General features: G+C 50.6%; 36 non-coding genes across 36 annotated transcripts; 18 read left to right on the top strand and 18 right to left on the bottom strand.

The window, feature by feature from the left end:
- Positions 1-347: 347 nt before the first annotated feature.
- TRNAI-AAU lies at positions 348-421 on the bottom strand. Its single transcript has one exon. It is a non-coding gene; the product is annotated as a tRNA-Ile (tRNA).
- Positions 422-554: 133 nt separating this feature from the next.
- TRNAW-CCA lies at positions 555-626 on the top strand. Its single transcript has one exon. It is a non-coding gene; the product is annotated as a tRNA-Trp (tRNA).
- Positions 627-1236: 610 nt separating this feature from the next.
- On the bottom strand, positions 1237-1310 carry TRNAI-AAU. Its single transcript has one exon. It is a non-coding gene; the product is annotated as a tRNA-Ile (tRNA).
- Positions 1311-1443: 133 nt separating this feature from the next.
- TRNAW-CCA lies at positions 1444-1515 on the top strand. Its single transcript has one exon. It is a non-coding gene; the product is annotated as a tRNA-Trp (tRNA).
- A 610-nt stretch (positions 1516-2125) lies between these two features.
- TRNAI-AAU lies at positions 2126-2199 on the bottom strand. Its single transcript has one exon. It is a non-coding gene; the product is annotated as a tRNA-Ile (tRNA).
- Positions 2200-2332: 133 nt separating this feature from the next.
- On the top strand, positions 2333-2404 carry TRNAW-CCA. The gene has a single exon. It is a non-coding gene; the product is annotated as a tRNA-Trp (tRNA).
- A 610-nt stretch (positions 2405-3014) lies between these two features.
- TRNAI-AAU lies at positions 3015-3088 on the bottom strand. Its single transcript has one exon. It is a non-coding gene; the product is annotated as a tRNA-Ile (tRNA).
- Positions 3089-3221: 133 nt separating this feature from the next.
- On the top strand, positions 3222-3293 carry TRNAW-CCA. The gene has a single exon. It is a non-coding gene; the product is annotated as a tRNA-Trp (tRNA).
- Positions 3294-3903: 610 nt separating this feature from the next.
- On the bottom strand, positions 3904-3977 carry TRNAI-AAU. The gene has a single exon. It is a non-coding gene; the product is annotated as a tRNA-Ile (tRNA).
- Positions 3978-4110: 133 nt separating this feature from the next.
- Positions 4111-4182, top strand: TRNAW-CCA. Its single transcript has one exon. It is a non-coding gene; the product is annotated as a tRNA-Trp (tRNA).
- A 610-nt stretch (positions 4183-4792) lies between these two features.
- On the bottom strand, positions 4793-4866 carry TRNAI-AAU. Its single transcript has one exon. It is a non-coding gene; the product is annotated as a tRNA-Ile (tRNA).
- Positions 4867-4999: 133 nt separating this feature from the next.
- On the top strand, positions 5000-5071 carry TRNAW-CCA. Its single transcript has one exon. It is a non-coding gene; the product is annotated as a tRNA-Trp (tRNA).
- A 610-nt stretch (positions 5072-5681) lies between these two features.
- Positions 5682-5755, bottom strand: TRNAI-AAU. The gene has a single exon. It is a non-coding gene; the product is annotated as a tRNA-Ile (tRNA).
- A 133-nt stretch (positions 5756-5888) lies between these two features.
- TRNAW-CCA lies at positions 5889-5960 on the top strand. Its single transcript has one exon. It is a non-coding gene; the product is annotated as a tRNA-Trp (tRNA).
- A 7716-nt stretch (positions 5961-13676) lies between these two features.
- TRNAI-AAU lies at positions 13677-13750 on the bottom strand. Its single transcript has one exon. It is a non-coding gene; the product is annotated as a tRNA-Ile (tRNA).
- A 133-nt stretch (positions 13751-13883) lies between these two features.
- Positions 13884-13955, top strand: TRNAW-CCA. The gene has a single exon. It is a non-coding gene; the product is annotated as a tRNA-Trp (tRNA).
- Positions 13956-14565: 610 nt separating this feature from the next.
- On the bottom strand, positions 14566-14639 carry TRNAI-AAU. The gene has a single exon. It is a non-coding gene; the product is annotated as a tRNA-Ile (tRNA).
- Positions 14640-14772: 133 nt separating this feature from the next.
- Positions 14773-14844, top strand: TRNAW-CCA. Its single transcript has one exon. It is a non-coding gene; the product is annotated as a tRNA-Trp (tRNA).
- Positions 14845-15454: 610 nt separating this feature from the next.
- TRNAI-AAU lies at positions 15455-15528 on the bottom strand. The gene has a single exon. It is a non-coding gene; the product is annotated as a tRNA-Ile (tRNA).
- A 133-nt stretch (positions 15529-15661) lies between these two features.
- On the top strand, positions 15662-15733 carry TRNAW-CCA. Its single transcript has one exon. It is a non-coding gene; the product is annotated as a tRNA-Trp (tRNA).
- A 610-nt stretch (positions 15734-16343) lies between these two features.
- On the bottom strand, positions 16344-16417 carry TRNAI-AAU. Its single transcript has one exon. It is a non-coding gene; the product is annotated as a tRNA-Ile (tRNA).
- Positions 16418-16550: 133 nt separating this feature from the next.
- TRNAW-CCA lies at positions 16551-16622 on the top strand. Its single transcript has one exon. It is a non-coding gene; the product is annotated as a tRNA-Trp (tRNA).
- Positions 16623-17232: 610 nt separating this feature from the next.
- Positions 17233-17306, bottom strand: TRNAI-AAU. Its single transcript has one exon. It is a non-coding gene; the product is annotated as a tRNA-Ile (tRNA).
- Positions 17307-17439: 133 nt separating this feature from the next.
- On the top strand, positions 17440-17511 carry TRNAW-CCA. Its single transcript has one exon. It is a non-coding gene; the product is annotated as a tRNA-Trp (tRNA).
- A 610-nt stretch (positions 17512-18121) lies between these two features.
- TRNAI-AAU lies at positions 18122-18195 on the bottom strand. Its single transcript has one exon. It is a non-coding gene; the product is annotated as a tRNA-Ile (tRNA).
- A 133-nt stretch (positions 18196-18328) lies between these two features.
- On the top strand, positions 18329-18400 carry TRNAW-CCA. The gene has a single exon. It is a non-coding gene; the product is annotated as a tRNA-Trp (tRNA).
- Positions 18401-19010: 610 nt separating this feature from the next.
- TRNAI-AAU lies at positions 19011-19084 on the bottom strand. Its single transcript has one exon. It is a non-coding gene; the product is annotated as a tRNA-Ile (tRNA).
- A 133-nt stretch (positions 19085-19217) lies between these two features.
- TRNAW-CCA lies at positions 19218-19289 on the top strand. The gene has a single exon. It is a non-coding gene; the product is annotated as a tRNA-Trp (tRNA).
- Positions 19290-19900: 611 nt separating this feature from the next.
- Positions 19901-19974, bottom strand: TRNAI-AAU. The gene has a single exon. It is a non-coding gene; the product is annotated as a tRNA-Ile (tRNA).
- Positions 19975-20107: 133 nt separating this feature from the next.
- TRNAW-CCA lies at positions 20108-20179 on the top strand. Its single transcript has one exon. It is a non-coding gene; the product is annotated as a tRNA-Trp (tRNA).
- Positions 20180-20788: 609 nt separating this feature from the next.
- Positions 20789-20862, bottom strand: TRNAI-AAU. Its single transcript has one exon. It is a non-coding gene; the product is annotated as a tRNA-Ile (tRNA).
- Positions 20863-20995: 133 nt separating this feature from the next.
- On the top strand, positions 20996-21067 carry TRNAW-CCA. The gene has a single exon. It is a non-coding gene; the product is annotated as a tRNA-Trp (tRNA).
- Positions 21068-21677: 610 nt separating this feature from the next.
- On the bottom strand, positions 21678-21751 carry TRNAI-AAU. Its single transcript has one exon. It is a non-coding gene; the product is annotated as a tRNA-Ile (tRNA).
- Positions 21752-21884: 133 nt separating this feature from the next.
- Positions 21885-21956, top strand: TRNAW-CCA. Its single transcript has one exon. It is a non-coding gene; the product is annotated as a tRNA-Trp (tRNA).
- A 610-nt stretch (positions 21957-22566) lies between these two features.
- Positions 22567-22640, bottom strand: TRNAI-AAU. Its single transcript has one exon. It is a non-coding gene; the product is annotated as a tRNA-Ile (tRNA).
- A 133-nt stretch (positions 22641-22773) lies between these two features.
- Positions 22774-22845, top strand: TRNAW-CCA. The gene has a single exon. It is a non-coding gene; the product is annotated as a tRNA-Trp (tRNA).
- The last annotated feature ends 328 nt before the right edge of the window (positions 22846-23173 follow it).

Here is a 23173-nt window from a genome sequence, read left to right on the forward strand (position 1 = left end):
TTCTGGCTTTCACAAGGCTTTGTTTTTTGATGAGGAACACAGTCCGGGGACCTAGCAAGGGAATGCTGATGGACTGTCCTGCGTCTACTGTATGTTGAAAAAACAAGCTCCCTGCCTAAGTTCTGAGCGCAGGGGAAGGCTAGGTGAGGCACTGGCTGGCAGAATCTTGGACCGTTTACATGTTTTACCTAGGGTTCTTAACATATGCTGTCCCTCCTGCTCTCTCTGTGTTTTGGGAGCCTGCCTCTGGCTCAAAGGCCTGGGCGCTGGCAGAAGACCTAAAAAAAAAGATAGGGGTGCCGCGCAGAGGGCCGCAGAAATCCGTCGCTGCTGGAATAAAAGGTGAATGGCCCGTACGGGGATCGAACCCGCGACCTTGGCGTTATTAGCACCACGCTCTAACCAACTGAGCTAACCGGCCCAATCTCGCACAGGTGTAGCCGCCCCAAGCTGGCACAGGGCTATCGCCGGTGCAACCAAGTCATACTGTGGGAAAGCCCCAAAGAATTGAAGACACGGGAGTTGCCAAAGGCTTGCGAAGCCCATTAGCAAGAGACCTTGTGGCGCAACGGTAGCGCGTCTGACTCCAGATCAGAAGGTTGCGTGTTCAAATCACGTCGGGGTCATGTTGCTTTTCATAGGCACCTGCTCAGCCCAGGTTCGTCTAGCGCTTCCACCACCCATCATACAACTGGGGCTCCCACCGAAAAACAGGGTCCACTCGACCTCTAGATTACCCCCAGAAGGCTGGTTGAAGCGCCAAACCCAAAACAACATAGGCCTGGAAGAAGCCCCACAACTGGGCTTTTTACAGCATTGGGTGGAGGCTCTCCATGCCTCAAATTAAGAAGAATCAAGCAATTAAAACCTGCAAGGGTCACAAGGTGTTTTCTGGTTTTCACAAGGCTTTGTTTTTTGATGAGGAACACAGTCCGGGGACCTAGCAAGGGAATGCTGATGGACTGTCCCGCGTCTACTGTATGTTGAAAAAACAAGCTCCCTGCCTAAGTTCTGAGCGCAGGGGAAGGCTAGGTGAGGCACTGGCTGGCAGAATCTTGGACCGTTTACATGTTTTACCTAGGGTTCTTAACATATGCTGTCCCTCCTGCTCTCTCTGTGCTTTGGGAGCCTGCTTCTGGCTCAAAGGCCTGGGCGCTGGCAGAAGACCTAAAAAAAAAGATAGGGGTGCCGCGCAGAGGGCCGCAGAAATCCGTCGCTGCTGGAATAAAAGGTGAATGGCCCGTACGGGGATCGAACCCGCGACCTTGGCGTTATTAGCACCACGCTCTAACCAACTGAGCTAACCGGCCCAATCTCGCACAGGTGTAGCCGCCCCAAGCTGGCACAGGGCTATCGCCGGTGCAACCAAGTCATACTGTGGGAAAGCCCCAAAGAATTGAAGACACGGGAGTTGCCAAAGGCTTGCGAAGCCCATTAGCAAGAGACCTCGTGGCGCAACGGTAGCGCGTCTGACTCCAGATCAGAAGGTTGCGTGTTCAAATCACGTCGGGGTCATGTTGCTTTTCATAGGCACCTGCTCAGCCCAGGTTCGTCTAGCGCTTCCACCACCCATCATACAACTGGGGCTCCCACCGAAAAACAGGGTCCACTCGACCTCTAGATTACCCCCAGAAGGCTGGTTGAAGCGCCAAACCCAAAACAACATAGGCCTGGAAGAAGCCCCACAACTGGGCTTTTTACAGCATTGGGTGGAGGCTCTCCATGCCTCAAATTAAGAAGAATCAAGCAATTAAAACCTGCAAGGGTCACAAGGTGTTTTCTGGCTTTCACAAGGCTTTGTTTTTTGATGAGGAACACAGTCCGGGGACCTAGCAAGGGAATGCTGATGGACTGTCCCGCGTCTACTGTATGTTGAAAAAACAAGCTCCCTGCCTAAGTTCTGAGCGCAGGGGAAGGCTAGGTGAGGCACTGGCTGGCAGAATCTTGGACCGTTTACATGTTTTACCTAGGGTTCTTAACATATGCTGTCCCTCCTGCTCTCTCTGTGTTTTGGGAGCCTGCCTCTGGCTCAAAGGCCTGGGCGCTGGCAGAAGACCTAAAAAAAAAGATAGGGGTGCCGCGCAGAGGGCCGCAGAAATCCGTCGCTGCTGGAATAAAAGGTGAATGGCCCGTACGGGGATCGAACCCGCGACCTTGGCGTTATTAGCACCACGCTCTAACCAACTGAGCTAACCGGCCCAATCTCGCACAGGTGTAGCTGCCCCAAGCTGGCACAGGGCTATCGCCGGTGCAACCAAGTCATACTGTGGGAAAGCCCCAAAGAATTGAAGACACGGGAGTTGCCAAAGGCTTGCGAAGCCCATTAGCAAGAGACCTCGTGGCGCAACGGTAGCGCGTCTGACTCCAGATCAGAAGGTTGCGTGTTCAAATCACGTCGGGGTCATGTTGCTTTTCATAGGCACCTGCTCAACCCAGGTTCGTCTAGCGCTTCCACCACCCATCATACAACTGGGGCTCCCACCGAAAAACAGGGTCCACTCGACCTCTAGATTACCCCCAGAAGGCTGGTTGAAGCGCCAAACCCAAAACAACATAGGCCTGGAAGAAGCCCCACAACTGGGCTTTTTACAGCATTGGGTGGAGGCTCTCCATGCCTCAAATTAAGAAGAATCAAGAAATTAAAACCTGCAAGGGTCACAAGGTGTTTTCTGGCTTTCACAAGGCTTTGTTTTTTGATGAGGAACACAGTCCGGGGACCTAGCAAGGGAATGCTGATGGACTGTCCCGCGTCTACTGTATGTTGAAAAAACAAGCTCCCTGCCTAAGTTCTGAGCGCAGGGGAAGGCTAGGTGAGGCACTGGCTGGCAGAATCTTGGACCGTTTACATGTTTTACCTAGGGTTCTTAACATATGCTGTCCCTCCTGCTCTCTCTGTGCTTTGGGAGCCTGCTTCTGGCTCAAAGGCCTGGGCGCTGGCAGAAGACCTAAAAAAAAAGATAGGGGTGCCGCGCAGAGGGCCGCAGAAATCCGTCGCTGCTGGAATAAAAGGTGAATGGCCCGTACGGGGATCGAACCCGCGACCTTGGCGTTATTAGCACCACGCTCTAACCAACTGAGCTAACCGCCCCAATCTCGCACAGGTGTAGCCGCCCCAAGCTGGCACAGGGCTATCGCCGGTGCAACCAAGTCATACTGTGGGAAAGCCCCAAAGAATTGAAGACACGGGAGTTGCCAAAGGCTTGCGAAGCCCATTAGCAAGAGACCTCGTGGCGCAACGGTAGCGCGTCTGACTCCAGATCAGAAGGTTGCGTGTTCAAATCACGTCGGGGTCATGTTGCTTTTCATAGGCACCTGCTCAACCCAGGTTCGTCTAGCGCTTCCACCACCCATCATACAACTGGGGCTCCCACCGAAAAACAGGGTCCACTCGACCTCTAGATTACCCCCAGAAGGCTGGTTGAAGCGCCAAACCCAAAACAACATAGGCCTGGAAGAAGCCCCACAACTGGGCTTTTTACAGCATTGGGTGGAGGCTCTCCATGCCTCAAATTAAGAAGAATCAAGCAATTAAAACCTGCAAGGGTCACAAGGTGTTTTCTGGCTTTCACAAGGCTTTGTTTTTTGATGAGGAACACAGTCCGGGGACCTAGCAAGGGAATGCTGATGGACTGTCCCGCGTCTACTGTATGTTGAAAAAACAAGCTCCCTGCCTAAGTTCTGAGCGCAGGGGAAGGCTAGGTGAGGCACTGGCTGGCAGAATCTTGGACCGTTTACATGTTTTACCTAGGGTTCTTAACATATGCTGTCCCTCCTGCTCTCTCTGTGCTTTGGGAGCCTGCTTCTGGCTCAAAGGCCTGGGCGCTGGCAGAAGACCTAAAAAAAAAGATAGGGGTGCCGCGCAGAGGGCCGCAGAAATCCGTCGCTGCTGGAATAAAAGGTGAATAGCCCGTACGGGGATCGAACCCGCGACCTTGGCGTTATTAGCACCACGCTCTAACCAACTGAGCTAACCGGCCCAATCTCGCACAGGTGTAGCCGCCCCAAGCTGGCACAGGGCTATCACCGGTGCAACCAAGTCATACTGTGGGAAAGCCCCAAAGAATTGAAGACACGGGAGTTGCCAAAGGCTTGCGAAGCCCATTAGCAAGAGACCTCGTGGCGCAACGGTAGCGCGTCTGACTCCAGATCAGAAGGTTGCGTGTTCAAATCACGTCGGGGTCATGTTGCTTTTCATAGGCACCTGCTCAGCCCAGGTTCGTCTAGCGCTTCCACCACCCATCATACAACTGGGGCTCCCACCGAAAAACAGGGTCCACTCGACCTCTAGATTACCCCCAGAAGGCTGGTTGAAGCGCCAAACCCAAAACAACATAGGCCTGGAAGAAGCCCCACAACTGGGCTTTTTACAGCATTGGGTGGAGGCTCTCCATGCCTCAAATTAAGAAGAATCAAGCAATTAAAACCTGCAAGGGTCACAAGGTGTTTTCTGGTTTTCACAAGGCTTTGTTTTTTGATGAGGAACACAGTCCGGGGACCTAGCAAGGGAATGCTGATGGACTGTCCCGCGTCTACTGTATGTTGAAAAAACAAGCTCCCTGCCTAAGTTCTGAGCGCAGGGGAAGGCTAGGTGAGGCACTGGCTGGCAGAATCTTGGACCGTTTACATGTTTTACCTAGGGTTCTTAACATATGCTGTCCCTCCTGCTCTCTCTGTGCTTTGGGAGCCTGCTTCTGGCTCAAAGGCCTGGGCGCTGGCAGAAGACCTAAAAAAAAAGATAGGGGTGCCGCGCAGAGGGCCGCAGAAATCCGTCGCTGCTGGAATAAAAGGTGAATGGCCCGTACGAGGATCGAACCCGCGACCTTGGCGTTATTAGCACCACGCTCTAACCAACTGAGCTAACCGGCCCAATCTCGCACAGGTGTAGCCGCCCCAAGCTGGCACAGGGCTATCGCCGGTGCAACCAAGTCATACTGTGGGAAAGCCCCAAAGAATTGAAGACACGGGAGTTGCCAAAGGCTTGCGAAGCCCATTAGCAAGAGACCTCGTGGCGCAACGGTAGCGCGTCTGACTCCAGATCAGAAGGTTGCGTGTTCAAATCACGTCGGGGTCATGTTGCTTTTCATAGGCACCTGCTCAGCCCAGGTTCGTCTAGCGCTTCCACCACCCATCATACAACTGGGGCTCCCACCGAAAAACAGGGTCCACTCGACCTCTAGATTACCCCCAGAAGGCTGGTTGAAGCGCCAAACCCAAAACAACATAGGCCTGGAAGAAGCCCCACAACTGGGCTTTTTACAGCATTGGGTGGAGGCTCTCCATGCCTCAAATTAAGAAGAATCAAGCAATTAAAACCTGCAAGGGTCACAAGGTGTTTTCTGGTTTTCACAAGGCTTTGTTTTTTGATGAGGAACACAGTCCGGGGACCTAGCAAGGGAATGCTGATGGACTGTCCTGCGTCTACTGTATGTTGAAAAAACAAGCTCCCTGCCTAAGTTCTGAGCGCAGGGGAAGGCTAGGTGAGGCACTGGCTGGCAGAATCTTGGACCGTTTACATGTTTTACCTAGGGTTCTTAACATATGCTGTCCCTCCTGCTCTCTCTGTGTTTTGGGAGCCTGCCTCTGGCTCAAAGGCCTGGGCGCTGGCAGAAGACCTAAAAAAAAAGATAGGGGTGCCGCGCAGAGGGCCGCAGAAATCCGTCGCTGCTGGAATAAAAGGTGAATGGCCCGTACGGGGATCGAACCCGCGACCTTGGTGTTATTAGCACCACGCTCTAACCAACTGAGCTAACCGGCCCAATCTCGCACAGGTGTAGCCGCCCCAAGCTGGCACAGGGCTATCGCCGGTGCAACCAAGTCATACTGTGGGAAAGCCCCAAAGAATTGAAGACACGGGAGTTGCCAAAGGCTTGCGAAGCCCATTAGCAAGAGACCTCGTGGCGCAACGGTAGCGCGTCTGACTCCAGATCAGAAGGTTGCGTGTTCAAATCACGTCGGGGTCATGTTGCTTTTCTTTTTTTTTCTCAATCAAGGTATTTATTTAAAGCTTAAACAAAGTATACAAGTGACATTTCTTTTACAGCGTATACAAATGAAAGTTTTGTACATAGCAATGAATGGTAACATCCATGTCTAGACATATAACATTTGGTATCTCAAGTAGAGGTAAAATACTGAAAAACAGGGTCCGATATTTAGTTACTGTGATAGTTATTAATGGGAGAGGAGGGGGGGGGGGGAGAGGGAGGGAGGGGTGGGGAGAGGGGGGGCAAGGGAGGTCAGGTAGGAAATGTAAGGGGTAATGCATATAAACAACATTCTGTTATCTGCTACCTAGGCATAACACTTCTAAAATCTATCGGCAGCATACGTTTTCAATCTTATCGGTTAGTTGGGTATCTAAGAACTATCCTGAGCTTAGTACATGGAATTCAGTGGATGATTTAAATAGGAACCAGGGTTGCCAAAGGGCATTAAATCCGTCACTGGACTCCTTTTTCATTGCCAGTATCTCTTCCATTTTATGTATGAATGCTACTCTGTCCAACCAGTCCTTAATCGTTGGGGACTGCTTGGACTTCCAGTGTAGGGGAATGAGGGTTTTGGCCGCATTTAGTAAATGTCTGGTGAGGGTTTTCTTGTACTTACTGATTGGGAGACGGTTAACATGGAGCAGGCATGCAGCAGCGTCAAGTGTAATAGAGGTCTCCGTGATGTGCCTGGTCCACTCAACTACCCCCCTCCAATAATCAAGAATTTGTGGGCAATCCCACCATATGTGTAAGAAGGAGCCAGTCTCCCTCTCACAGCGCCAGCACACATCGGAGTTTGTGTTGAACCACTTTTTAGCCTTCTGTGGTGTAATGTACCATTGGGTGAGGATCTTGTACGAGATTTCTTGGTACTTAGTGCTCAATGAGCACTTATGTGCCATGATACATGCTTTTTCCCAGGCTGCATCCTCTATCTGTATCCCAAGATCATTTTCCCATTTTAATTTGTATTTGTTGGTTTCGTTGAGTAGCGGTTGATTTAGCCATGAATATGCCAGGGAAGTGGTGTGTGGTACCTGTGATCCTTTAAGGCAAATGTGCTCAAGAGCCGTCAGAGGGAGACGGAATGAGGGGCGGGATTTGGTATTAACCAGGAAGTCTCTTAATTGTAGATAGAACCAAAATCCAGGTAGGACATCTTTCCTTTCTTTTTGTAAGGTCTCGTAGGTTTTAACTGTGGTGTTAGAGATGCAGTGTGTGGCTAGAAGATTGGGGGATTCTTTTCTGTTTAGGCCTGGGTGGAAGTCTGGGTTGTTGAAAATTGGAGTGAGGGGACCAGGTATGGAGGCAAGGTCATGTTTTCTTGCTATTTTGTGCCAAATAGTGAGGGTAGTTGCTATAAGAGGGTGTTCTATTGTCTTAGTGTTCCTGGAGTGTACCGTCCATGGATAGAATATAGTTTGATGAGGAGCTAGCTGTTGTTCCAGTCTGATCCAGTCTTTCTCTCTAGCGTGGCAGTGCCAGTCAATGATCCTGGTTATGTGGGATGCTTGGTGGTATTTTCTATAATCTGGGAGGCCGATGCCACCGTTTATTTTGGAGCGGGTTAGTAGTTGAAAATTTATTCTGGGATTCTTATCTGCCCACAAGAAGCGTCTTTGTATCCTGCTTAATTTAGTGAAGAATGTGTTTGGGACATGTATAGGGAGAGCGTTAAATATGTAAAGGAGTCTGGGGAGGACTGTCATTTTTAAAATAGAGGCTCTGCCGAACCATGAAAACAGTTTTGTGGTCCACTTGTTAAGGTCTTCAGAGATAGATTTTAGGAGGGTGGTGTAGTTGAAGTTGAATAGGGAGTCTATGGATTTAGTTAGGTGGATACCTAGGTATTTAAGTGTCGTGGGGGCCCATTTGAATTGGTAGTTTGATTTGATCAAGGTTAGGTGTTCAGGTTGTAGGGTAAGGTTTAGTGCTTCAGATTTGGATTGATTAATTTTAAAATGTGCGATGTAACCAAAAGTGTCGAATATTTTTTGTAAATTGGGGATAGAGAGATGGGGTTGTGTAAGAAAGAATAGCAGATCATCTGCATACGCAGCCACTTTGTATTCCTTATCTCCTGCCACAAACCCATTCACCTCTCTTGAAAGATTAATTGTTCGGATTAGGGGTTCTAAAGAAATTATGAAGAGTATAGGCGAGAGTGGGCATCCCTGGCGTGTACCATTCTTAATATTTATCGGGTTAGAGAGTATGTTGTTTACTTTGACTCTGGCTTGTGGGTTCTGGTATAGGGCCGAGATCCAAGACATCATGTTTCCCTCTAGCCCTATATGTGAGCATGTGGCAAACATGTAGTCCCAAGAAATTCTATCGAATGCCTTTTCGGCGTCTGTTGATAGAAGCATTCCTTGAAATTTAGTTTTTTGGGCATGGTGAATTAGGTTTAGTGCCTTGGTAATGTTGTCCCTGGCCTCTCTTCCAGGCATAAAGCCCACCTGTTCAGGACCTATAATTTTGTTGAGTATGGGTTTTAATCTGTTGGCAAGGATTTTGGCCAGAAGTTTCAAGTCAACGTTTAAGAGTGATATGGGCCTGAAATTTGCACAATCAGTATGGTCCTTGTCTGGTTTGGGGACAACAGCGATGTGTGCCATGAGGAATGAGTTGGAAGTGTTTTTGTTCTTTGCTAGGTAGTTAAAGGTAGAAAGCAGGGGAGGGCATAATATGTTTGTAAATATTTTGTAGTATTGGGATGTGAATCCGTCAGGACCGGGGCTCTTTCCTGTTTTCAGATCCTTGATGGCAGCCTGTAGTTCTAGGGCGGTTATGGGGCTTTCTAGAACGGAGATTTCATTTCGATTGAATGAGGGAAGTCCGCTATTTCTTAGGAATTCAGATATGGTTTCCGTTTTAGATTTCTTTATGTGTGGGGGTTTATGTTGGTTTGGTAAGTTGTATAGCTTGTCATAGAACCTGTGGAAGAGTTCTGCTATTTTTTCAGGTTCATGTCTCAATATACCCCCTTTATCACTAATGGCGTGGACTTGATTCGTTGATTTTGCATCTCTAAGGGCATTTGCAAGGAGCCTTCCACTTTTATCTCCCTGTTCGTAGAAGATATTCTTCTTGAAGAAGAGGGACTTCCTAATTTTAATGTCTAGTATTTGTTTTAAGTCCGCCCTACACTTTACCAGTTCTTCTTCAACAGAGATTGACAATGATTGTTTGTGTTGTGTTTCTAGGTTGGCTATTTGTTGTGTCAGTCTAGTGATTTCTTTGTCTCTTTCCTTTTTTTTCCTGGATCCCCACTTTATCAACTCTCCTCGTACAATGCATTTGTGTGTTTCCCAATTATTTAGTGGGTTCGTGTCTGCAGCAGGGTTATTTAGAAAGAATGTGGTGATTGTTTGATGTATGTCGTCTTTAATCATCTGGTCTGTGAGTAGGGACGCGTTAAGTCTCCAGTTAAAAGTGGATCTTTTGGGTGGGTCAAGCTCAAGGTTTATGGCTACTGGGGCGTGGTCCGAGAGCGAGATGATGCCAATCTCAGCCCTGGAGACGTTTCCTAGGTCTCTTTGGGAAACGAGGATCATGTCAATACGCGAATATTTTTTGTGGGGGGCAGAGAAATATGTGAAATCCTTCTCGGACGGGTGCGTTGACCTCCATGCATCCACCAGTGTAAGGGATTGTAGCATGACTTTGATACGTTTCAAGATTTTGAAAGAAACATGAGTATGTCCCGAAGAGGTGTCTCTCAGTGGGGAAAGAGGGATGTTAAAGTCTCCTCCGAGGACAACACACCCGTCCGCGAATCGTGTGAGTTCATCCACGACTCTGCGGCAGAACGTGATATGGGCCGTGTTGGGAAAGTAGACATTGGCTAAAGTGATGGGTGACCCTGCCCATGAGCCTTTTAGGAAAAGAAATCTGCCTTCTGGGTCTGCTAGGAGTTGTTTAAGTACGAAGGGAGAGTCCTTGTTGAAAAGGATGGAGACTCCTTTGGTTTTAGCTAGGGGGTTCGTGGCGTGGAATGCTTTCGTGAAGAGGTTATCAGTTATTTTGGGTATGTCCTGACCTTTGAAGTGGGTCTCTTGTAGGAAAACCACTGAGGGACGCACTTTTTTAAGTTCGCGTAACATTTTGGTTCTCTTTTCTGGAGTGTTTAGTCCATTAACATTGTGTGATATGATAGAGGGGGCTTTCCCCAGGAAGGCGTAGGCCATGGTGGTAACTTTTAGCCCTTAGGTGTCTGTTTTGGTAATGAGGCAATGGGTCCCTGGGGTTGGAACCCAGGTAGGTGGGGGGGGAGGTACGTGAGGTGATAGGTAAGAAGAGTGGGGGGGAGAGGTAGGAATGAGGGAAAGGGAGGGTAAGGAAGATAGGGGGATGAGTGTGAGCGTTACTCAAGTACACACTAGAAGTGTGGAGAGTCTACTATATTCTTATTTTACTAAGAATTAAGTTGTGCTCTTGGAGGAAGGTGGGAGGAGCGCGAGTGGAATGTATCAGATCTGCTACTAATATTGTAGAGATCTAGGTAAATGGTAATAAAAACCTGTATTAGTGTGTTCGTGAAGAAATCGGGAGTCGTGTGACCTAGGAGGATTTGTCATGGAAAGGTATCACCCCTTCCTCTATGTTTCTTTTTGCTCAGGCCGGATAGAGAAATGGAGGTGAAAGAACAGGGTAAACTAGTGTATAAATCAGAACATCCTGTGTGTCCTGTATAACTTGCAAATTCTGTTATAACATATGTTACGTAATCACAATCTTAAGTTTCTGTGCAACCACGCTCAGTAACATATTTCCATATAGAACCTGACAACAGTTATCAGCCCTGCAGGAAATAATGGTTTTTTAGAATTGAGCAACATATATAAAAAAAAAAGAACTGAAACAAAAAAGGGGAAGTAAAAATTTCCCTCCATAAAACATAACTGTGTTCGACAACCCCCTGAATATAGTAGGTAAGAGATGAAAGGGGAGTTAAGTCATGAAACATCTCTTTAGTTTGCTATAAACTTTGCATATCTCCAAAATAGCAGATGTTGGTTCTTCACTGCCACCGTAGAAGCCTCCTCAGTGGGGTGAGGTGTGATCTTGGCTAGGTAAGTGCGGGTATCTGTCTAGAGGGGGCGAATGCCCAAAAAGTATTTTGTAGGTGTGGTGGTAGTTTACTCACGGTTAGGACCAACAGAAGGGCTTTATGGAATGTCTGGTTTTCAACGTTGTTTGGTTGCGATGTATCTGTCCTTCTGGGTGTAGTGATGTAGATCCAATCATCTGCATCTGTTGTATCCGGTGGACGTCTCTGATCCTGTAAACATAAGGGGTCTAGGGTTTGGAAAGAAAATTAGAGCCCTGTAGCTATGTTGTATAAATCTGCGTATATCTAAGTGCGTGTGGTTTAAGGTTTAGGGTCAGCTGCAGTAGTTCAGTCATTCCCCTGCATGAAATGTGATACAGGTGACAGTAAACTGCGGTGATGGGGATCTTATCACAGCAGAAAGACCAGAACAATTAGAGTGTTAGTTCCTGTATAGTGATAATAGTGCTTGTGTTGAAGTTTCCTTCTTGAGCCAGCCATGGTGACAAATTCAGAGCTCATGCTCCATCTGGTGGAGGAACTGGGGATTCTCACTCATAGTGTACCATGGATTGAATTGTGTGAGCTGTGGCTTAGATAGAAGGGTAAAAGAAAAAATTGCAAAAAAGGAAAAATAAGAACAAAGAAAAACCCCGAGGTCAGACGAGATGATCAAGAACAGACCAAAATCTGGAACTGGAGGTTGTCAAACTTGCTTCAGGTTACTGAGGGCTCTTCGGGGAGGAAAAATCTGGATGATCGCGGTTCAAAAATGTTTCAGAATCTCTGTGCTTCCTTCATTCTGGGACTTTTGGAGCTCCTAGAGGTAGCAGGCGAGTTGCTAAAGCGGTCATTCTGGTTGGTACGTCGGGACCTTTGTTGGAGTGGGGAGAGTAGTGATGGTGGTCCCGGCGACTGTTGGGGGTTGTTGACCGGCGGGGGAAGGAGAAACTCTGCATACCAGTCCGGTAGGTTCACTGGTGCGATCTGCAGGTTTTCACAAAACTTCTGTAGTTCTCCTGGTATCCTGAGCAGGTGTTGTTTGCCCATATAGTTGGCCTGTAGCGCGAAGGGAAACTTCCACCTATAGGGCACATTTTTCTCTCGGAGGACTTCAAGAAGGGGTTTCAGGGCTCTTCTGTTCCTCAGTGTGATGGGGGACAGGTCCTGGAATAGTTGTAGTACAGCTCCTTCATGTGTGACCTGTTCCGCCATCCTAGCCTTCCGGAGAATCTCCTCCTTCAGGCCAAAGTTCGGGAGGCAGCATATAATGTCTCTGGGGGGGTTGTTGTCCGGGGCTCTGGGTCTTAGGGCTCTGTGAGCTCTATCGAGCTCAATCGGGGATTGCTCCGGCCTATCCATCAGGTTGTTAAAGATGGCGGTTAGGGTAGGCCTCACTTGGTCTGGGTTCACCGTCTCAGGTACACCCCTCACCCGGATGTTATGTCTTCTCCCCCTGTTGTCAATGTCCTCGATATGCCTGTTCATGTCAATGAGGTGGTGGTTGTGGTTGGCAGTTATTTCGTCGAGTCTGAGCAGGGCTCTGTCCCGTCTCTTCCCCGCGCGCTCCGTCACGGCTATCTGCTCAGAGAGCCGCATGAGCTCCGATTTAATGTCCGTGATGGCCATAGCAAAGGAGTTTTTGATGTCTGCCGCAATATCTGCCATCATAGCGTATGTCAGAGGGCTGTCGTTTGTGTCGTTACCTCTGGAAGATTCCTCAGAGGCCGGTAGGGAAACCTCGTCATCCTCGTCTAGGTCTTCCTCCATGTGCAGTCTATGCGGTGGCGCCATCTTGGAGGCCTTGTTACTGCTGGTGAAGCCGAATTTGCAGAGGTTAGTCGGCGTGGTTTTTCGTTTAGGGGTGTTCGATGATCGCAGGGAACGGTTGTGTGATCCTCTGCGAAGTTGGGAGGGCATAGTCACCCTGTAGCTGGCCTTTTTTCAGCTCCTAGGTCTCACGAGTTGCCGGAGCTCCTTCACACTGCTGCCATTCGCATCGCGCGCCAAGCCACGCCCCCCATGTTGCTTTTCATAGGCACCTGCTCAACCCAGGTTCGTCTAGCGCTTCCACCACCCATCATACAACTGGGGCTCCCACCGAAAAACAGGGTCCACTCGACCTCTAGATTACCCCCAGAAGGCTGGTTGAAGCGCCAAACCCAAAACAACATAGGCCTGGAAGAAGCCCCACAACTGGGCTTTTTACAGCATTGGGTGGAGGCTCTCCATGCCTCAAATTAAGAAGAATCAAGCAATTAAAACCTGCAAGGGTCACAAGGTGTTTTCTGGCTTTCACAAGGCTTTGTTTTTTGATGAGGAACACAGTCCGGGGACCTAGCAAGGGAATGCTGATGGACTGTCCCGCGTCTACTGTATGTTGAAAAAACAAGCTCCCTGCCTAAGTTCTGAGCGCAGGGGAAGGCTAGGTGAGGCACTGGCTGGCAGAATCTTGGACCGTTTACATGTTTTACCTAGGGTTCTTAACATATGCTGTCCCTCCTGCTCTCTCTGTGCTTTGGGAGCCTGCTTCTGGCTCAAAGGCCTGGGCGCTGGCAGAAGACCTAAAAAAAAAGATAGGGGTGCCGCGCAGAGGGCCGCAGAAATCCGTCGCTGCTGGAATAAAAGGTGAATGGCCCGTACGGGGATCGAACCCGCGACCTTGGCGTTATTAGCACCATGCTCTAACCAACTGAGCTAACCGGCCCAATCTCGCACAGGTGTAGCCGCCCCAAGCTGGCACAGGGCTATCGCCGGTGCAACCAAGTCATACTGTGGGAAAGCCCCAAAGAATTGAAGACACGGGAGTTGCCAAAGGCTTGCGAAGCCCATTAGCAAGAGACCTCGTGGCGCAACGGTAGCGCGTCTGACTCCAGATCAGAAGGTTGCGTGTTCAAATCACGTCGGGGTCATGTTGCTTTTCATAGGCACCTGCTCAACCCAGGTTCGTCTAGCGCTTCCACCACCCATCATACAACTGGGGCTCCCACCGAAAAACAGGGTCCACTCGACCTCTAGATTACCCCCAGAAGGCTGGTTGAAGCGCCAAACCCAAAACAACATAGGCCTGGAAGAAGCCCCACAACTGGGCTTTTTACAGCATTGGGTGGAGGCTCTCCATGCCTCAAATTAAGAAGAATCAAGCAATTAAAACCTGCAAGGGTCACAAGGTGTTTTCTGGCTTTCACAAGGCTTTGTTTTTTGATGAGGAACACAGTCCGGGGACCTAGCAAGGGAATGCTGATGGACTGTCCCGCGTCTACTGTATGTTGAAAAAACAAGCTCCCTGCCTAAGTTCTGAGCGCAGGGGAAGGCTAGGTGAGGCACTGGCTGGCAGAATCTTGGACCGTTTACATGTTTTACCTAGGGTTCTTAACATATGCTGTCCCTCCTGCTCTCTCTGTGCTTTGGGAGCCTGCTTCTGGCTCAAAGGCCTGGGCGCTGGCAGAAGACCTAAAAAAAAAGATAGGGGTGCCGCGCAGAGGGCCGCAGAAATCCGTCGCTGCTGGAATAAAAGGTGAATGGCCCGTACGGGGATCGAACCCGCGACCTTGGCGTTATTAGCACCACGCTCTAACCAACTGAGCTAACCGGCCCAATCTCGCACAGGTGTAGCCGCCCCAAGCTGGCACAGGGCTATCGCCGGTGCAACCAAGTCATACTGTGGGAAAGCCCCAAAGAATTGAAGACACGGGAGTTGCCAAAGGCTTGCGAAGCCCATTAGCAAGAGACCTTGTGGCGCAACGGTAGCGCGTCTGACTCCAGATCAGAAGGTTGCGTGTTCAAATCACGTCGGGGTCATGTTGCTTTTCATAGGCACCTGCTCAGCCCAGGTTCGTCTAGCGCTTCCACCACCCATCATACAACTGGGGCTCCCACCGAAAAACAGGGTCCACTCGACCTCTAGATTACCCCCAGAAGGCTGGTTGAAGCGCCAAACCCAAAACAACATAGGCCTGGAAGAAGCCCCACAACTGGGCTTTTTACAGCATTGGGTGGAGGCTCTCCATGCCTCAAATTAAGAAGAATCAAGCAATTAAAACCTGCAAGGGTCACAAGGTGTTTTCTGGTTTTCACAAGGCTTTGTTTTTTGATGAGGAACACAGTCCGGGGACCTAGCAAGGGAATGCTGATGGACTGTCCTGCGTCTACTGTATGTTGAAAAAACAAGCTCCCTGCCTAAGTTCTGAGCGCAGGGGAAGGCTAGGTGAGGCACTGGCTGGCAGAATCTTGGACCGTTTACATGTTTTACCTAGGGTTCTTAACATATGCTGTCCCTCCTGCTCTCTCTGTGTTTTGGGAGCCTGCCTCTGGCTCAAAGGCCTGGGCGCTGGCAGAAGACCTAAAAAAAAAGATAGGGGTGCCGCGCAGAGGGCCGCAGAAATCCGTCGCTGCTGGAATAAAAGGTGAATGGCCCGTACGGGGATCGAACCCGCGACCTTGGCGTTATTAGCACCACGCTCTAACCAACTGAGCTAACCGGCCCAATCTCGCACAGGTGTAGCCGCCCCAAGCTGGCACAGGGCTATCGCCGGTGCAACCAAGTCATACTGTGGGAAAGCCCCAAAGAATTGAAGACACGGGAGTTGCCAAAGGCTTGCGAAGCCCATTAGCAAGAGACCTCGTGGCGCAACGGTAGCGCGTCTGACTCCAGATCAGAAGGTTGCGTGTTCAAATCACGTCGGGGTCATGTTGCTTTTCATAGGCACCTGCTCAACCCAGGTTCGTCTAGCGCTTCCACCACCCATCATACAACTGGGGCTCCCACCGAAAAACAGGGTCCACTCGACCTCTAGATTACCCCCAGAAGGCTGGTTGAAGCGCCAAACCCAAAACAACATAGGCCTGGAAGAAGCCCCACAACTGGGCTTTTTACAGCATTGGGTGGAGGCTCTCCATGCCTCAAATTAAGAAGAATCAAGCAATTAAAACCTGCAAGGGTCACAAGGTGTTTTCTGGTTTTCACAAGGCTTTGTTTTTTGATGAGGAACACAGTCCGGGGACCTAGCAAGGGAATGCTGATGGACTGTCCCGCGTCTACTGTATGTTGAAAAAACAAGCTCCCTGCCTAAGTTCTGAGCGCAGGGGAAGGCTAGGTGAGGCACTGGCTGGCAGAATCTTGGACCGTTTACATGTTTTACCTAGGGTTCTTAACATATGCTGTCCCTCCTGCTCTCTCTGTGTTTTGGGAGCCTGCTTCTGGCTCAAAGGCCTGGGCGCTGGCAGAAGACCTAAAAAAAAAGATAGGGGTGCCGCGCAGAGGGCCGCAGAAATCCGTCGCTGCTGGAATAAAAGGTGAATGGCCCGTACGGGGATCGAACCCGCGACCTTGGCGTTATTAGCACCACGCTCTAACCAACTGAGCTAACCGGCCCAATCTCGCACAGGTGTAGCCGCCCCAAGCTGGCACAGGGCTATCGCCGGTGCAACCAAGTCATACTGTGGGAAAGCCCCAAAGAATTGAAGACACGGGAGTTGCCAAAGGCTTGCGAAGCCCATTAGCAAGAGACCTCGTGGCGCAACGGTAGCGCGTCTGACTCCAGATCAGAAGGTTGCGTGTTCAAATCACGTCGGGGTCATGTTGCTTTTCATAGGCACCTGCTCAACCCAGGTTCGTCTAGCGCTTCCACCACCCATCATACAACTGGGGCTCCCACCGAAAAACAGGGTCCACTCGACCTCTAGATTACCCCCAGAAGGCTGGTTGAAGCGCCAAACCCAAAACAACATAGGCCTGGAAGAAGCCCCACAACTGGGCTTTTTACAGCATTGGGTGGAGGCTCTCCATGCCTCAAATTAAGAAGAATCAAGCAATTAAAACCTGCAAGGGTCACAAGGTGTTTTCTGGCTTTCACAAGGCTTTGTTTTTTGATGAGGAACACAGTCCGGGGACCTAGCAAGGGAATGCTGATGGACTGTCCCGCGTCTACTGTATGTTGAAAAAACAAGCTCCCTGCCTAAGTTCTGAGCGCAGGGGAAGGCTAGGTGAGGCACTGGCTGGCAGAATCTTGGACCGTTTACATGTTTTACCTAGGGTTCTTAACATATGCTGTCCCTCCTGCTCTCTCTGTGCTTTGGGAGCCTGCTTCTGGCTCAAAGGCCTGGGCGCTGGCAGAAGACCTAAAAAAAAAGATAGGGGTGCCGCGCAGAGGGCCGCAGAAATCCGTCGCTGCTGGAATAAAAGGTGAATGGCCCGTACGGGGATCGAACCCGCGACCTTGGCGTTATTAGCACCACGCTCTAACCAACTGAGCTAACCGGCCCAATCTCGCACAGGTGTAGCCGCCCCAAGCTGGCACAGGGCTATCACCGGTGCAACCAAGTCATACTGTGGGAAAGCCCCAAAGAATTGAAGACACGGGAGTTGCCAAAGGCTTGCGAAGCCCATTAGCAAGAGACCTCGTGGCGCAACGGTAGCGCGTCTGACTCCAGATCAGAAGGTTGCGTGTTCAAATCACGTCGGGGTCATGTTGCTTTTCATAGGCACCTGCTCAGCCCAGGTTCGTCTAGCGCTTCCACCACCCATCATACAACTGGGGCTCCCACCGAAAAACAGGGTCCACTCGACCTCTAGATTACCCCCAGAAGGCTGGTTGAAGCGCCAAACCCAAAACAACATAGGCCTGGAAGAAGCCCCACAACTGGGCTTTTTACAGCATTGGGTGGAGGCTCTCCATGCCTCAAATTAAGAAGAATCAAGCAATTAAAACCTGCAAGGGTCACAAGGTGTTTTCTGGTTTTCACAAGGCTTTGTTTTTTGATGAGGAACACAGTCCGGGGACCTAGCAAGGGAATGCTGATGGACTGTCCTGCGTCTACTGTATGTTGAAAAAACAAGCTCCCTGCCTAAGTTCTGAGCGCAGGGGAAGGCTAGGTGAGGCACTGGCTGGCAGAATCTTGGACCGTTTACATGTTTTACCTAGGGTTCTTAACATATGCTGTCCCTCCTGCTCTCTCTGTGTTTTGGGAGCCTGCCTCTGGCTCAAAGGCCTGGGCGCTGGCAGAAGACCTAAAAAAAAAGATAGGGGTGCCGCGCAGAGGGCCGCAGAAATCCGTCGCTGCTGGAATAAAAGGTGAATGGCCCGTACGGGGATCGAACCCGCGACCTTGGCGTTATTAGCACCACGCTCTAACCAACTGAGCTAACCGGCCCAATCTCGCACAGGTGTAGCTGCCCCAAGCTGGCACAGGGCTATCGCCGGTGCAACCAAGTCATACTGTGGGAAAGCCCCAAAGAATTGAAGACACGGGAGTTGCCAAAGGCTTGCGAAGCCCATTAGCAAGAGACCTCGTGGCGCAACGGTAGCGCGTCTGACTCCAGATCAGAAGGTTGCGTGTTCAAATCACGTCGGGGTCATGTTGCTTTTCATAGGCACCTGCTCAGCCCAGGTTCGTCTAGCGCTTCCACCACCCATCATACAACTGGGGCTCCCACCGAAAAACAGGGTCCACTCGACCTCTAGATTACCCCCAGAAGGCTGGTTGAAGCGCCAAACCCAAAACAACATAGGCCTGGAAGAAGCCCCACAGCTGGGCTTTTTACAGCATTGGGTGGAGGCTCTCCATGCCTCAAATTAAGAAGAATGAAGCAATTAAAACCTGCAAGAGTCACAAGGTGTTTTCTGGCTTTCACAAGGCTTTGTTTTTTGATGAGGAACACAGTCCGGGGACCTAGCAAGGGAATGCTGATGGACTGTCCCGCGTCTACTGTATGTTGAAAAAACAAGCTCCCTGCCTAAGTTCTGAGCGCAGGGGAAGGCTAGGTGAGGCACTGGCTGGCAGAATCTTGGACCGTTTACATGTTTTACCTAGGGTTCTTAACATATGCTGTCCCTCCTGCTCTCTCTGTGCTTTGGGAGCCTGCTTCTGGCTCAAAGGCCTGGGCGCTGGCAGAAGACCTAAAAAAAAAGATAGGGGTGCCGCGCAGAGGGCCGCAGAAATCCGTCGCTGCTGGAATAAAAGGTGAATGGCCCGTACGGGGATCGAACCCGCGACCTTGGCGTTATTAGCACCACGCTCTAACCAACTGAGCTAACCGGCCCAATCTCGCACAGGTGTAGCCGCCCCAAGCTGGCACAGGGCTATCGCCGGTGCAACCAAGTCATACTGTGGGAAAGCCCCAAAGAATTGAAGACACGGGAGTTGCCAAAGGCTTGCGAAGCCCATTAGCAAGAGACCTCGTGGCGCAACGGTAGCGCGTCTGACTCCAGATCAGAAGGTTGCGTGTTCAAATCACGTCGGGGTCATGTTGCTTTTCATAGGCACCTGCTCAACCCAGGTTCGTCTAGCGCTTCCACCACCCATCATACAACTGGGGCTCCCACCGAAAAACAGGGTCCACTCGACCTCTAGATTACCCCCAGAAGGCTGGTTGAAGCGCCAAACCCAAAACAACATAGGCCTGGAAGAAGCCCCACAACTGGGCTTTTTACAGCATTGGGTGGAGGCTCTCCATGCCTCAAATTAAGAAGAATCAAGCAATTAAAACCTGCAAGGGTCACAAGGTGTTTTCTGGCTTTCACAAGGCTTTGTTTTTTGATGAGGAACACAGTCCGGGGACCTAGCAAGGGAATGCTGATGGACTGTCCCAGCGTCTACTGTATGTTGAAAAAACAAGCTCCCTGCCTAAGTTCTGAGCGCAGGGGAAGGCTAGGTGAGGCACTGGCTGGCAGAATCTTGGACCGTTTACATGTTTTACCTAGGGTTCTTAACATATGCTGTCCCTCCTGCTCTCTCTGTGCTTTGGGAGCCTGCTTCTGGCTCAAAGGCCTGGGCGCTGGCAGAAGACCTAAAAAAAAAGATAGGGGTGCCGCGCAGAGGGCCGCAGAAATCCGTCGCTGCTGGAATAAAAGGTGAATGGCCCGTACGGGGATCGAACCCGCGACCTTGGCGTTATTAGCACCACGCTCTAACCAACTGAGCTAACCGCCCCAATCTCGCACAGGTGTAGCCGCCCCAAGCTGGCACAGGGCTATCGCCGGTGCAACCAAGTCATACTGTGGGAAAGCCCCAAAGAATTGAAGACACGGGAGTTGCCAAAGGCTTGCGAAGCCCATTAGCAAGAGACCTCGTGGCGCAACGGTAGCGCGTCTGACTCCAGATCAGAAGGTTGCGTGTTCAAATCACGTCGGGGTCATGTTGCTTTTCATAGGCACCTGCTCAGCCCAGGTTCGTCTAGCGCTTCCACCACCCATCATACAACTGGGGCTCCCACCGAAAAACAGGGTCCACTCGACCTCTAGATTACCCCCAGAAGGCTGGTTGAAGCGCCAAACCCAAAACAACATAGGCCTGGAAGAAGCCCCACAACTGGGCTTTTTACAGCATTGGGTGGAGGCTCTCCATGCCTCAAATTAAGAAGAATCAAGCAATTAAAACCTGCAAGGGTCACAAGGTGTTTTCTGGCTTTCACAAGGCTTTGTTTTTTGATGAGGAACACAGTCCGGGGACCTAGCAAGGGAATGCTGATGGACTGTCCTGCGTCTACTGTATGTTGAAAAAACAAGCTCCCTGCCTAAGTTCTGAGCGCAGGGGAAGGCTAGGTGAGGCACTGGCTGGCAGAATCTTGGACCGTTTACATGTTTTACCTAGGGTTCTTAACATATGCTGTCCCTCCTGCTCTCTCTGTGCTTTGGGAGCCTGCTCTGGCTCAAAGGCCTGGGCGCTGGCAGAAGACCTAAAAAAAAAGATAGGGGTGCCGCGCAGAGGGCCGCAGAAATCCGTCGCTGCTGGAATAAAAGGTGAATGGCCCGTACGGGGATCGAACCCGCGACCTTGGCGTTATTAGCACCACGCTCTAACCAACTGAGCTAACCGGCCCAATCTCGCACAGGTGTAGCCGCCCCAAGCTGGCACAGGGCTATCGCCGGTGCAACCAAGTCATACTGTGGGAAAGCCCCAAAGAATTGAAGACACGGGAGTTGCCAAAGGCTTGCGAAGCCCATTAGCAAGAGACCTCGTGGCGCAACGGTAGCGCGTCTGACTCCAGATCAGAAGGTTGCGTGTTCAAATCACGTCGGGGTCATGTTGCTTTTCATAGGCACCTGCTCAACCCAGGTTCGTCTAGCGCTTCCACCACCCATCATACAACTGGGGCTCCCACCGAAAAACAGGGTCCACTCGACCTCTAGATTACCCCCAGAAGGCTGGTTGAAGCGCCAAACCCAAAACAACATAGGCCTGGAAGAAGCCCCACAACTGGGCTTTTTACAGCATTGGGTGGAGGCTCTCCATGCCTCAAATTAAGAAGAATCAAGCAATTAAAACCTGCAAGGGTCACAAGGTGTTTTCTGGTTTTCACAAGGCTTTGTTTTTTGATGAGGAACACAGTCCGGGGACCTAGCAAGGGAATGCTGATGGACTGTCCTGCGTCTACTGTATGTTGAAAAAACAAGCTCCCTGCCTAAGTTCTGAGCGCAGGGGAAGGCTAGGTGAGGCACTGGCTGGCAGAATCTTGGACCGTTTACATGTTTTACCTAGGGTTCTTAACATATGCTGTCCCTCCTGCTCTCTCTGTGTTTTGGGAGCCTGCCTCTGGCTCAAAGGCCTGGGCGCTGGCAGAAGACCTAAAAAAAAAGATAGGGGTGCCGCGCAGAGGGCCGCAGAAATCCGTCGCTGCTGGAATAAAAGGTGAATGGCCCGTACGGGGATCGAACCCGCGACCTTGGCGTTATTAGCACCACGCTCTAACCAACTGAGCTAACCGGCCCAATCTCGCACAGGTGTAGCCGCCCCAAGCTGGCACAGGGCTATCGCCGGTGCAACCAAGTCATACTGTGGGAAAGCCCCAAAGAATTGAAGACACGGGAGTTGCCAAAGGCTTGCGAAGCCCATTAGCAAGAGACCTTGTGGCGCAACGGTAGCGCGTCTGACTCCAGATCAGAAGGTTGCGTGTTCAAATCACGTCGGGGTCATGTTGCTTTTCATAGGCACCTGCTCAGCCCAGGTTCGTCTAGCGCTTCCACCACCCATCATACAACTGGGGCTCCCACCGAAAAACAGGGTCCACTCGACCTCTAGATTACCCCCAGAAGGCTGGTTGAAGCGCCAAACCCAAAACAACATAGGCCTGGAAGAAGCCCCACAACTGGGCTTTTTACAGCATTGGGTGGAGGCTCTCCATGCCTCAAATTAAGAAGAATGAAGCAATTAAAACCTGCAAGGGTCACAAGGTGTTTTCTGGCTTTCACAAGGCTTTGTTTTTTGATGAGGAACACAGTCCGGGGACCTAGCAAGGGAATGCTGATGGACTGTCCCGCGTCTACTGTATGTTGAAAAAACAAGCTCCCTGCCTAAGTTCTGAGCGCAGGGGAAGGCTAGGTGAGGCACTGGCTGGCAGAATCTTGGACCGTTTACATGTTTTACCTAGGGTTCTTAACATATGCTGTCCCTCCTGCTCTCTCTGTGCTTTGGGAGCCTGCTTCTGGCTCAAAGGCCTGGGCGCTGGCAGAAGACCTAAAAAAAAAGATAGGGGTGCCGCGCAGAGGGCCGCAGAAATCCGTCGCTGCTGGAATAAAAGGTGAATGGCCCGTACGGGGATCGAACCCGCGACCTTGGCGTTATTAGCACCACGCTCTAACCAACTGAGCTAACCGGCCCAATCTCGCACAGGTGTAGCCGCCCCAAGCTGGCACAGGGCTATCGCCGGTGCAACCAAGTCATACTGTGGGAAAGCCCCAAAGAATTGAAGACACGGGAGTTGCCAAAGGCTTGCGAAGCCCATTAGCAAGAGACCTTGTGGCGCAACGGTAGCGCGTCTGACTCCAGATCAGAAGGTTGCGTGTTCAAATCACGTCGGGGTCATGTTGCTTTTCATAGGCACCTGCTCAACCCAGGTTCGTCTAGCGCTTCCACCACCCATCATACAACTGGGGCTCCCACCGAAAAACAGGGTCCACTCGACCTCTAGATTACCCCCAGAAGGCTGGTTGAAGCGCCAAACCCAAAACAACATAGGCCTGGAAGAAGCCCCACAACTGGGCTTTTTACAGCATTGGGTGGAGGCTCTCCATGCCTCAAATTAAGAAGAATCAAGCAATTAAAACCTGCAAGGGTCACAAGGTGTTTTCTGGCTTTCACAAGGCTTTGTTTTTTGATGAGGAACACAGTCCGGGGACCTAGCAAGGGAATG

Source organism: Rana temporaria, unplaced genomic scaffold, assembly GCF_905171775.1.
Source record: "Rana temporaria unplaced genomic scaffold, aRanTem1.1, whole genome shotgun sequence".
In the NCBI taxonomy this organism is placed as follows: Eukaryota; Metazoa; Chordata; class Amphibia; order Anura; family Ranidae; genus Rana; species Rana temporaria.